This window comes from Juglans regia, chromosome 3 (assembly GCF_001411555.2).
Source record: "Juglans regia cultivar Chandler chromosome 3, Walnut 2.0, whole genome shotgun sequence".
Lineage (NCBI taxonomy): Eukaryota > Viridiplantae > Streptophyta > Magnoliopsida > Fagales > Juglandaceae > Juglans > Juglans regia.
The window spans coordinates 25,710,197-25,723,313 of record NC_049903.1 but is presented as its reverse complement, the minus strand read 5'-3'; positions in this window follow the sequence as shown (position 1 = coordinate 25,723,313).

The following is a 13,117-nucleotide window of genomic DNA, read 5'->3' as shown; positions in this document are numbered from 1 at the left end:
CATACCAAGGAGAAGGCGGAAATGAAAGAGATGTTTATTACCACTAGCCAGATAGTGTCATTTATGACCGATACAAGGACATCCATACAGAATCTCAACTACATGTGTATCACAACCCACTTCATTGACAGTGAGTCGACGTTGCAAAAGCAGATTATTGGCTTCAAATAAATTATTGATCACAAGGGTTCATCCATCAGGGCAGAGATGGATGACTGTAAAAATGATGGAGAATTAGAAAAGTATTTTGTATCACATTTGACAATGCCAGTACCAATGATACTACAATTGATTGGTTTAGGCGGAATACGACGATAAAAGAGGATATCATTCGTGAGCACGAGTTTATCCATGTTCAATGTTAAGCTCATATCATCAACCTCATAGTTGCTGAGCGGTTGAAAGAGGTTGATGATTCAACTACCAAAGTCCGCAACCTTATGAGATACGTGAGGGCTTCTCCCCAAAGGCTTGGCAAGTTTAAGGCTATAACCGAACAGCTTCAGATCCTATCTTCTAGTATGTTGAGCTTGGACGTTTCGAGTCTGTGGACCTTTATATAAACAATGTTGGATGTAGCGCAGAAGTACCAATGAGCATTCGAGTGGATTGAGGTCGAGGATGGCGGCTGAGGTATACTTTGCTGGAGTCAGTAAGGGTGGGGAGGGGCCTCGGTGCTCCGAACACATTTGATTAGGCCAATGTGAGGTACTTTGTTCAATTTTTGAAGTTATTTTATGACATAACTATGCGCATGTCTGGTTCTAAATATTGTACTGAAAACATGTACTTCGAGGAACTCTAGAGGCTTTATGACCACTTGCAACATAAGTGTACTTACACTCTCAGATTATTGAATGGTATGGTTATGAGGATGAAATCCAAATATAATAAATATTGGGGGGATGTTGAGAAGAACAATAGGTTATTATTTGTGACTACAGTTCCTGACCCCCGATATAAGTTGGTTATTGTAGAATTTTGGATTAGGGATGTCCTTGATGATAACAAGTCTGATCAATTTATTAGAGAACTGAATAGTGATATTGATGACTTATATAGCTATTACAACAGTAGTGGTCAATCTTCAATCGGAGGTGGTAGCTCCTCAAGCCAGACTGGCTCGACACATTCCTTAGATGACACACATGCAAAGAGTTTATCTGATTTGATGTGACGATATCATCAAATTCGGCATCGAGGAATATTATGCAGTGTAAGTCTGAGCTTGAGCGTTACTTTATGGAAGATGTCAAGGCATCTAGTGATACATTTCATATATTAACTTGGTGGAAGGTTAATTCCACCAAGTTTCCAGTCCTTTCCTGAATAGCCTGGGATGTGCTAGTCATTCCTCTCACTACAACTGCCTCTGTGTTGGCGTTTAGCACCGGAGGTCGCGTGTTGGATGCTTATCAGAATTCATTGACTCCGACCACTGTGGATGCCCTTATTTGCACATAAAACTGGCTAAGTTCAAAATGCCTACTGGACTAAATACCATTGACGCCGAAAGTTATAGGCTTGAATCGGATAACTTTATGCGTTTAAATGAATATTTACATATTCTTAAGGTTTTAATTATTTAATTTATAATTTTTAAGATTTTGTAAACCTATCTGTTAACTCCAAAATAACTGCGAACGATTGAGACGGATGCACAAAGGGATGGAGACCCCCCTTTATCGGTGAGAAATGAAATACCATTAGCAAAAAAGCCTTGTTTGTTTTTGTTTGATTAAAATAATGTTTTATTTCTAACATTTTAAATTTTCATATCAATGCAACATGCTTGGAATTGGAGGCTAATGGTGCTGAAAATTTGAAAATTATTATCAATTTGTAATTACTCATTGTATTTAACTTTTTAATTATTTTTTATAGTATATTTCGAAAATGGGAAGCCCACAAGGGTGTGATTCTGTCTTTTTTTTTTTAATAGGTTTTTCAAAAATGAAGAGCTCAAACTCAAATCGGGCCTTCGGCAATGGGCCTTGGCCCTTGGGCTAACTCACACTCTGATCGGAGCTCTAAGCTCCTATCAGAGTCAGAGTCCAAGATGACCTCTGACTCCAGTCAAAGTCGGAGATCAGAGGTGGGCTTTTCAACCCCGTCGAAGTTGGAGCTCACTCCTATTTTAAGGTAACAAAACTACTTTTTTTGCTGTGAGATGAAGATTGTAGGATTATGCATGTATTGACAAAGTTGATTCACTAGGAATGTCATTTCTGATCTTGTCATTTCTGATCTTGTCAAGCTACAATACTGCAAGGCTCCTAGAATGACTCTGTAATCAATGGGAGTTTGAAGAGGATCACCTTCATGTTGTTGTGCTAGATGAAGACAAGATAAGCCCTTGTCAACCTTTAATCCCCAAAAAAAATATTTTAGTGGACCTAAATCCGTCATGGGAAAGTCTTATCTGAGATTGTTGACTAACTATTGTATGTGAGGAAGACTTGTATACAGACTATGATCTCGTCCACATAGACAAGGAGATACATCTTGACCCTTGGTTGAATGTAAGTGAACGATAAATAACAAACATGAGATTCAATGAAACCGAACAACAAGTAGGGACGGAGATAAGTGATGAAACCAAGCACGTGGAGCAAAGGGCTGCTCTATATGAACTTTTTCTGTTAAGAACCATAGAGAAAAACATTGGAGACATCAAGTTGTCGAAGTGGCTAATTGAAATGAACAACAAGCTCCAAGATTACTCAATGGTGGAAGACTCATTAATTGGACTAAAGGTTTCAGAATAGTCTAAGCCATCTTGTTGTTGGAATCCCTTAGCTACTAATATAGCCTTGTTCATATTAATGAAGTCATTGGACCTTTGTTTGAACTTAAAAACCCACTTACATTGAATCTCATTTTTATCCATAGGCCTAGAGTTTCCACGAGTGGTTGGCTTGTAAGGCATCAAATTCTGCCTTCATAACATCCTGCCACTCAACAAACTTAGTAGCTTGATTATATGAAAATGGTTCAATAAGGCCTGTAATGGCATGCAATGCACACTGAGGTGCTTCGTGGTGTAGTAAACTTGGTAATATAGAAAGGTTTTGGGACAATGGACTCCTAACTTTAAGTGGGTGACCATAGGATGGGAGGGCTGTGACTCAGGTGGAGAAACAATTTATGAGGTTGGTGACTCAATGGAGAAGTCACTGTGCCCATGGGGAGAGGTCGAGACAGATTTAAATTCAGGTGACGACACACATTGAGAAGTAGAATGTGCTGCAACAGAAGATGATTTAGTAATAGGAAATATATAATCTGTAGTGTTTTTAGAGTGTAAGGGAGGAGTGAGGATTGGAGTGTGTATCGAATGCCCTCCATATTTTTTATGAAGATTGTCATCTTCATTTAGCTACCTCTGCATTGGTTCCAAATAGAGAGGAGAAAGGGTCACATGCAGGGAATTGAAGTTCATTGAAGACTACATAGCAACTGAGGTGTATAGGGACAAGAAATCCTATGAATGATGCCACTTGTTTGTAGAAACTCTTTAAATGAATAGGAAATTGTAGTCTCCCCACCATCATATTGAAAAGCTTTAACTTTGGTGGATAATTAATGTTCAGGAAATCATTTGAACTTTATAAAGACATCAAAGGACTCTAATTTGTTATGCAGAGGATGCATCCTTGAGAGTGAGAAGAATATAATATTGGCAACCACTTAGTGATGCTATAGATGAGCATCATAGGTCCATCTGAATGGACAAATCCAAGAGGATAATAAGATTTTATTGATGAGAGTGAAAATGGTAAGCATTTACTCTTAGCTACTCGACAAGGCTCACACACCACACTTCTATTAATTTTTTGCTTGAATGCATTAAGAAAATGTATTAGTAAACACTGCCAAACCATGAATAAAATTATCTTTCTTTCCAAACTATGTGTTTTGTCTTATAGGTTATCAATAAAATGCTAAGTCACTAGACTTGCGGTAATTATAGGGGTGTAAATTTAAATCGAAAAACCGGACTGAACCGGACCGGTTGGTCCGGTTTTGAACCGTTCCGATCCGGAATCGGTTCCTATATTATGAAAACTGGTCGGAACCGATCCGGTTTCGGTTCCGTAGTTTTCGGAACCAGACCAGATCGAACTAGACCGGTTGGAAAATATATATTTATATATAAATTAATTTTATATATTATACAAATATTTATATATATAAGTTTTATATATTATATATAATAATATATTATATTTTTATATATAATATATAATTGTATATCATATATAAAATAATTTCATATTATAATTTATAAATTATAACATAAAATATTAATCTTAAATATGAACATTTGTAATTTGTTTGATCATATGTTATTAATATATTATATATAAGATGATGTTATTATAATTTATAAAATAAAAATTTAATCTTAAAAATGAAAATTTAATTGATCATATGCTTTAAACATAATATATATATATTTATATTAAATTATTAATAATATTTTATCATAAGAAGTAACATTTTATTATATATTTTTTACATTTTAAAAAAACCAGAAAATCGGACCGAACCGAATCGGAAACCGGTAAAACCGGATGTACCGGTTTAGGAAGGTAACAGGGGCGTAATCGGTTTTGAAAAATGAAAAACCGGTACATACCGATTCAGTCCTAGATTTTGTCCAAAACCGGACTGGACCGGTTACACCTCTAGCTGTGAACACACAGGAAGTGACAATCTCTTGATTGCCCAGCTCTCATGCAAAAAAAATCCGAGTCACTTGACTCACCACGAACACACGCACGGCAGCAGTCACTTGACTGTCCGACCCTCATACAAATAAAAGCCGAGTCACTGGACTCGCCACAAACCTATTGGAAATGATAGTCTCTTGACTACCCAGCCCTCGTGCAAATAAAAGCCGAGTCCCTAGACTCGCTATGAACCAATGGGCAGGGACAATCCCTTGACATGCCCAACCCTCAAGCAAATAAAAGTCGAGTCCTTGGACTCCTAGTGAACTAACAGGTGGCGACCGTATCTTGACTACTCGGCCTTTGCACAAATAAAAGCCAAGTCCCTCGACTCACCACGATCACAAGGGCGATGACAGTCCCTTGACTGCCTGGCCCTTGGGCAAATAGAAGCCAAGTCACTAGACTCACCGCAAGCCAATGGGTGGTGACAGTCCCTTGATTGCTCGGTCCTCAAGTAAATAAAAGTCGGGTCCTTGGACTTGTCGTGAACAACTGGTGACGATAGTCCCTTGATAGCCCGGCCATGAAGAAAATGAAAATCGAGTCCCTAGACTCGTTGCGAACCAACAGGTGGCAACAGTCTCTTGATAGCCCAGTCATCGAGAAAATAAAAGTCGAGTCCTTGGACTCGCTGCAAATACACAGGCAGTGATAGTAACTTGACTGCTCGGCACTTGCACAAACAGAATTCGAGTCAATAGACTTGTAGCGAACCAATGGGCAACGACAGTCTCTTAACTACCTGACCCTCAGGCAAATAAAATTCAAGTCCCTCAACTGGCTATGAACCTACGGGTTGGGACAATCCCTTGACTACCCAGCCCTCGTGCAAATAAAAATTGAGTCACTGGACTCACTGCGAACCAACAGGCAATGATAGTATCTTGACTGCCCGGCCCTTGAGTAAATATAAGCCAAGTCTCCAAACTCACCACGAACCAATGGGTGGCAACAACCTCTTGATTGCCCAGTCCTCGCATAAATAAAAGCTAAGTCCCTGGACGGTGACGTGTCCTTTGACTGGTCGACCCTCGCGCAAAGAAAAGCTGAGTACCTGGACTCACCATGAACACGCGGGTGGTGACAGTCTCTTGACTGCTCGGCCCTCACTCAAATAAAAGCTAAATCAATGGACTTGCCACGAACCAACGAGTGGTGACTAGGGCTGTAAATTTAAACCGAAAAACTGGCCCGGACCGGACCGGTTGGGGAAAAAAATATTTAAAAATTGATTTTATAGATTATACAAAATATTTTATATATATAAGTTTAATATATAATATATAATTATATATGGAGTTGTTATATATAATATACATATATAATTTCATATTATAATTTATAAATTATAACATAAAATATTAATCTTAAATAAGAAAATTTGAAATTTGTTTCATCATATGTTATTAATATAATTATATATAAGATAATATTATTATAATTTATAAAATAAAAGTTTAATCTTAAAGATGAAAATTTAATTGATCATATGCTTTAAACATAAAATATATATTAAATTATTAATAATATTTTATATATAGCTATACTAATTTATAACTAATACTAATATATTATATATAGCTAAACAATCACTATACTAAATAATCACATATAAAATAATGATATAGTAATACTAATACTAAATTACTATACTAATACTATCACTATAATACTATCAATAATATAGTTATAATAATATAGTATTACTATACTAATACTATCACTATAATACTATCAATAATATAGTTATAATAAATTAAACTCACTCTAACAATTAACAAACTCACTGTAGCTATAGTTATACTCATAGTCTAATATAGACTATAGCTATATTTATACTAATGTAGTTATACTAAATCACTATAACTAATACTAATATATAGCTATATTAATAGTCTAATATTAATACTATTATATAGTTTAATATATTATATAGCTATACTAATATATAACTAATACTAATATATAGTTATACTAATAGTCTAATATTAATACTAATAGACTAATAGACTAATATAGACTATATTTATACTTATACTGATATAGTCATACTAAATCACTATAACTAATACTAATAGTCTAATAGACTAATATAGATTATAGTTATACTTATACTAATATAGTTATACTTAATCACTATAACTAATACTAATATATAGCTATACTAATAGTCTAATATTAAATAGTCTAATATATTATATGGCTATTAGCTATACTAATATAAAACTAATACCAATAGTCTAATATAGACTATAGTTACACCTATACTAATCACTATAACTAAATCACTATTAATCATTATTGTCTATAACTATGTATTAAATGTATTACAAATACATATATAAATTATAATTATCAATTTCCTAAACCATTAGAAATTTTTTTTTAATGATCATTAGAAAAAAAAAAAAAAAGAACCAAACCATTGAAAGTTGAAACCAACAGGAAACGGCTTTGTTTCCTCTCACAATTCCAGTTTATAGTATACGAAATTTAGAATTCGAAAAAACCCTAAAACAATTTCAAACGGCGCCCCTCTCTTGCTCACTCTCGTCTGCTCCTCTCTGGCTCTCTACCTCTCTGTCTCTGCCCTCTCGTCTCTGTCTCTCTACCTCACTCTCGGAGACGTTTGTATTCACAGCTCATCTCAACTCATCTCACTACTATTCATTACTATTCAGCAACTTTAACTCACAAATCTCACTACTATTCACAACTCATCTCATTACTATTCACAATCCATCTCAACTCATCTCAAGTCATCTTCGAATCCAAACGTCTCCAAGTCTCTGCATAGACTGCACCTCCCCTCACCGGCCGTCGCACATACCATGAGCTCACGACATCGCCTATAAGAAATTAGTCAAAACCTGCAGCCTACCACGCACAAACCCTCGACCTCACCTCACTATCATTGTCGAACCTCTCCTAACGAACTTATGGCCTAACCTCGCGCCTCTCTACATTCGATTTCTCATAGTAATTTTTCTCCATTAGTTTTTTTTCATTTCTCTTATTTAAGTTATTTGAAATTAATTCAAGTAAAATCTAGTAGATGGTGTTTGTGATTGTGTTTGAAACTTGATATGAATCATTAAGATTTTGTGATTGTGTTTGTGTTATTAGGATTATGTGATTGTGAAAGTGAAATTACCAGAAAGTGCAGATTTTTGCAGATGTATTTACTTAAAATCCATGTTAGTGAAAGTATGTGGGGGACATGTGTGTGAACTGATTCATGAATTGGGATCATTCTTGTTCTTACAAGGGATTACACGTACGTGAATTGATTGATGAATTGGGATTATTCAAAACAAACCTATTCATTTACATTCAAATTGGGATTATTCTTGTTTTATAGTTGAAATGATTCTCATAACAAGTGATGTGTTGTAAAACCGACCCCACACTGCGTATATATATATGGGTTGGATACATAGATCAGAGGTGTGTTTGATTTGGGCCAACTTGATCTACTATTAAACCCCACACTTACATTAATTTTATTTTTGTTACTACAGATGGATCCTTCAAATGAAACAGAAACACCCGACGATGTTCAACCATCAATGGAAAGGAATATGGAATCAACAACGACTAATGATTTGCTTTCTCCCAACTCTAATGTAAGTAAGCCATCTACTGGTCCTAGGACTGGTAGGAAAAGATCTATAGTTTGAGATTATTTTACAAAGATTAAAACTGAGGATAAATAAATACCTAGGGCTGCATGTAACTTTTGTGGAAGGGGAGCGGTTTAAGAAATTTATGCTTGTTATGCAACCTAGATGGAATAGGATTCCATCACGTGTAATGGTTACAAAAGATATTTTTAAACTTTATTTGAGAGAGAAAGACAAGTTGAAAAGTGCTCTTAAGGAGCAGCGCATTTTTCTAACCATGGATACATGGACACCCATGCAAAATTTTAACTACATGTGTCTCACCACACATTTTATTGATGAAGATTGGAAAATGCACAAAAGAATTATCAAATTTTGTAAGGTGTAAAACCATAAGGGTGAGACACTAGGTAAAAAAATCGAAATGTGTTTGCTTGAATGGGAGAGGCCCAAAATATTTACAATTACACTTGATAATGCAAGTTCAAATAATGAGGCAGTTTCATATATCAAAAGAAAGACAAGGAATAGAAAGGATACAATTTTGGAACATGAATTCTTGCATATGAAATGTTGTGCTCATATCTTGAACTTGATTGTTTGGGATGGGTTGAAAGAATATGATTAATCAATTGCACAAATTAAAGGGGCTGTGAAGTATGTGAAATTATCTCCACAAAGGTGGAACACATTTAACCAATGTTGTGATAATGAGGATATTACTTGTAAAAGTAGTGTATGCTTAGATGCAGCAACTCGTTGGAACTCCACTTATATCATGTTGAATACGGCTGAAAAGTTTCAAAAAGCGTTTCAACAACTAAAGGATAAAGATTTGGAATATGTTAAGAGCGTTGAGGAGGATGATAGCGAGGATGATGATGGTGTTTGTGAGTTGAGTAAAGGAGGGGCATCCAAGTTTGGGCCTCCAACCATGGATGATTGGGATAAGAGTAGGTTGTTTGTAAAATTTTTAAAACTTTTTTACGATACAACTTTGCATTTCTCGGAGCCATTTATGTCACTTGCAACTATTTTGTATTTGAGCTAGCGACAATTCAAGCTACAACTAATTTGGAGTGTGTGGAAGGGCCTTATAATTTGAGGACAATGGATTTATTATGAAATCTAAATATGAGAAGTATTGGAGAAATTTTGAAAAAATGAATCTTTTGTTGTATGCTGGGTTGGTTCTTGATCATCGATATAAAATACGTTGTCTAGCATTTATTTTTGAAAGAATATGTGAGGATAATAGTTCGAAAGTTCTTATGTTGGTGGATTGGGTTAAAGATGTCATGACTCGTTTATATGATTATTATTGTGAAAATGACGGAAGTGACGTTGGGGCACAAGATAAAACTATGAGTCAATCAAGCGAGAGAGGGGCTAGTACTACAAGTTCAACTGTTGGGGTAGCTCATGGTGATTTCAAATCATTTATCCATGAACCAATTAAGCAGCATTTGGAGTCGGAGAACTCTTTGGAGAGTAAATCTGAACTGGAGATGTATTTATTTGAAAAATGTGAAGAAGATGATGCGAAATTTGAATTGTTGACTTGGTGGAAGGTTAACTCCATTAGATACCACATGCTTTCAAGAGTTGCGCGGGATGTTCTTGCAGTTCTGATATCTAAAATGACCTCTGAGTCGACTTTTAGCACAGCAAGTCGAGTACTTGACCATTTTCGCAGTAGCATATCTCCACTTATGGTAGAAACTCTTATTTGTACACAAAATTGACTCTATTTTTCTGTCCCGATTAACATTCGCACTTTAATGGATAATGTTGATGAGTTTGAGAAATTTGATACAGGTATGTAGCATCATTCACATTTTCTTTAACTGTCTCTGTAGTGTATATCTTATTAGTAATTTGTTTTAATTATTATGCTATTACCTTTTTTTCCCTTTTCCCTCTTAATTATTATGCAAATTATGTTTTAATAATTTGTTTTATGATTATTATTATTATTAAATTCAAGATAGGTCAACTTGTATAAAAACTTTCCTTCAATTTTTTTTCTTCCATTTAATGTAATTACTAACTTTTTATTGAAATTAACTGCTTGATTTATTTTCATACAATTACAAGGTTTGTTGAATGGACTTTTGGAGTTGGTGGCTTGGTGCATAGCTAGTTGTTCTAGTTGTAAAGTTTTTTATTGGATGTTCTTGTAATTTGAACTTCTAATTTAGATTTGTAATTTGGCCTTTTAATTTGGACTCGTAATTTGTTGGACTTGTAATTTTTTTACTTTTGGACTTGTAATTTAGACTTTTAGAATTTGGATTTATAATTATTGGACTTTTGGACCTATAATTTAGACTTTTGGACTTATTTTATTCCATAGCAAATTTTTCTTTTTATTGCAGATTTTGTTGTCAATTTTTGTAGTAGTTATATTTATAGACTTGTAGTAGATTCTTTTTTAGTAAAGCAGATTTTTGAAAAGCAGTTTTTAGTAAAGCAAATTTTAGTAAATCAGATTTTTTTTTAGTAAAACATATTTTTATAATAGTAACAGATTTTGGAATAAAAGTATAAAATAGATTTTTTTAAAACAGTTTTTCTTTATAAACAGATTTTTAATAACAAATTTACATTTTAAAAAATTGAAAAACTGGACCCAACCAGAAATCGATAAAAACCGGAGTTACCGGTTTACGAGAGTAATCAATGCGTAATCAATTTTAAAAAATGCAAAACTAGTACGTACTGGTTCAGTCCTAACTTTTGTCCAAAATCGGACTAGACCGGTTACACCCCTAGTGGTGACAATCCCTTGACTACCCTGCCATCTTGCAAATAAAACCCACTAACACACAGGCGGTGAAAATCTCTTAACTGGCTGGCCCTCACGCAAATAAAAGCCGAGTCCCTAGACTTGCTGTGAACACACTTGTGGTGACAGTCTCTTGACTACCCGGCCCTCAAGCAAATAAACGTCGAGTCAATAGACTCACTACAAACCAACAGGCGTTGACAATCCCTTGACTGCTCGACCCTCATGCAAATAAAAGTCGAGTCGCTGGAATCTCCACAAACCAACAGGCGGTGACAGTCTCTTGATTGCCATGCCCTCGCACAAATAAAAGTAAACAATGGATGGTGACAAAACCTTGACTCCCCGGCTCTCACGCAAAAAACGTAGAGTGAATGGACTCACTGTGAACCAACGAGCGGTGACGGTCCCTTGACTACCCAACCCTCACGCAAATAAAACTCGAGTTGCTGGACTCATTGCGAACACACAGGTGATGAAACACTGGCTCCAATTCAAGCATCCCCTCGGCACCACCATCAATTGTTGTCTCCTGTTGGAGCATCGCCGAGGCACCTAGATCCGCCACTTGCTCTACCTAGGTGGCAGCAACAGCGCCTCGGCCTATGAGTCTATATCGCCTAAGGGAGGGGTTGCTGCAATAGGCTCCTATAAGGCAGCCAACGAATAACCCTCAAGCTCAAGTGATGTGTTGAAGGGAGAGGAAGGTATGTAAACCCTCTCCTTGTTGAGGTCGACAACCAAGGGCTGGCTTGGGGACAACCCTTGGAGTAGTCAAAGTGTGGCGAATGGACACCCCTGTCGTCACTAGAGGACCTTGGTACCTTAGTATCAATTGTTGCCTCAAGAGTGATGGTGTGTGCCTCAGCATCATCTTTTGGGGAGGTGGATGTCTCCAAGAAATCCTTAAACGGTAGGTTGGGAACACGAGACCCTATTGGATCAGGGGCGATGAAGGCTGAGAAAAAGGCCATCTCAAGCACTTCTTATTTACGGCTAGAGACCCCAGTTGGCTCCTGATCACTCCATAGGGTAGAAGATGGCGGCATTGGTCGGGATGAAACAGGAGGTTGGTCGGACAAGAGGGCCTCCTAGCGGCCTTGGGTAGGTTGTTGACCCCGAGTCGGTTCCGCGACACCCAATCAAGATGGGGCCTATGAAGACTTGCTCATGGGAGGCACTCCCATGGATTCGGAGCTATCATTGTTGTTATGCTGAAAATATCTGCAAGTGCACATAATCGTAACAAGTAATAAAGTGTTTTAAAGAAAACGGATGTCGAACCCACAGGGATTAATTTTGCTATTGAGTACTGAAATTTACTAAATTAATTACTATTTGGAAAATCGAAATTTGAAGAATATATTATCTAAATTAAACTGAAAAAAATAGTATTAAAATTAAGATTTTAAAAATAATAAGAATAGATCTAGAGCGTTTGATTAGCAAATCCCACACAATTTATTCTTCCAAATTATCTCAAGTTAATGATAAAAATCACTTAATTATTCAATATTTTCTCTCGAACAATACCAAAAATATCTCTAATTAATAACTCCATATCTCTATGTGAATTTAACTAATTGGAGACTCATTAAGTTTTCTGAATTTTTCTTGAAAATCACACTTGTCGCAGTAAAATATCTCTACTTTCGCTCAACTAATGGTGCTTAATCCTAGAGCTCTAATAAAAAATTACCTCTCGATCTCAGTGCGATTCAATAGATCGGACAATAATTAGCTAGAAAATTGCAAGCATTAAGAACAAGAAATAAATACTCAATCATGGAAATATTGAAAATACGATAACTTAGAATATAAATTATGTGTTCAATGCTAGACTACATCAAAGCTCTAGAAAGTAAAATTAGTTCGTAATGAAATTGAGCAGAAAAATAATAAAACTAGTGTTCTTCGTTGGAGTCAGTTGATGAAGTATGCAGCTCTCGCATCTGCCCTCCAGATCT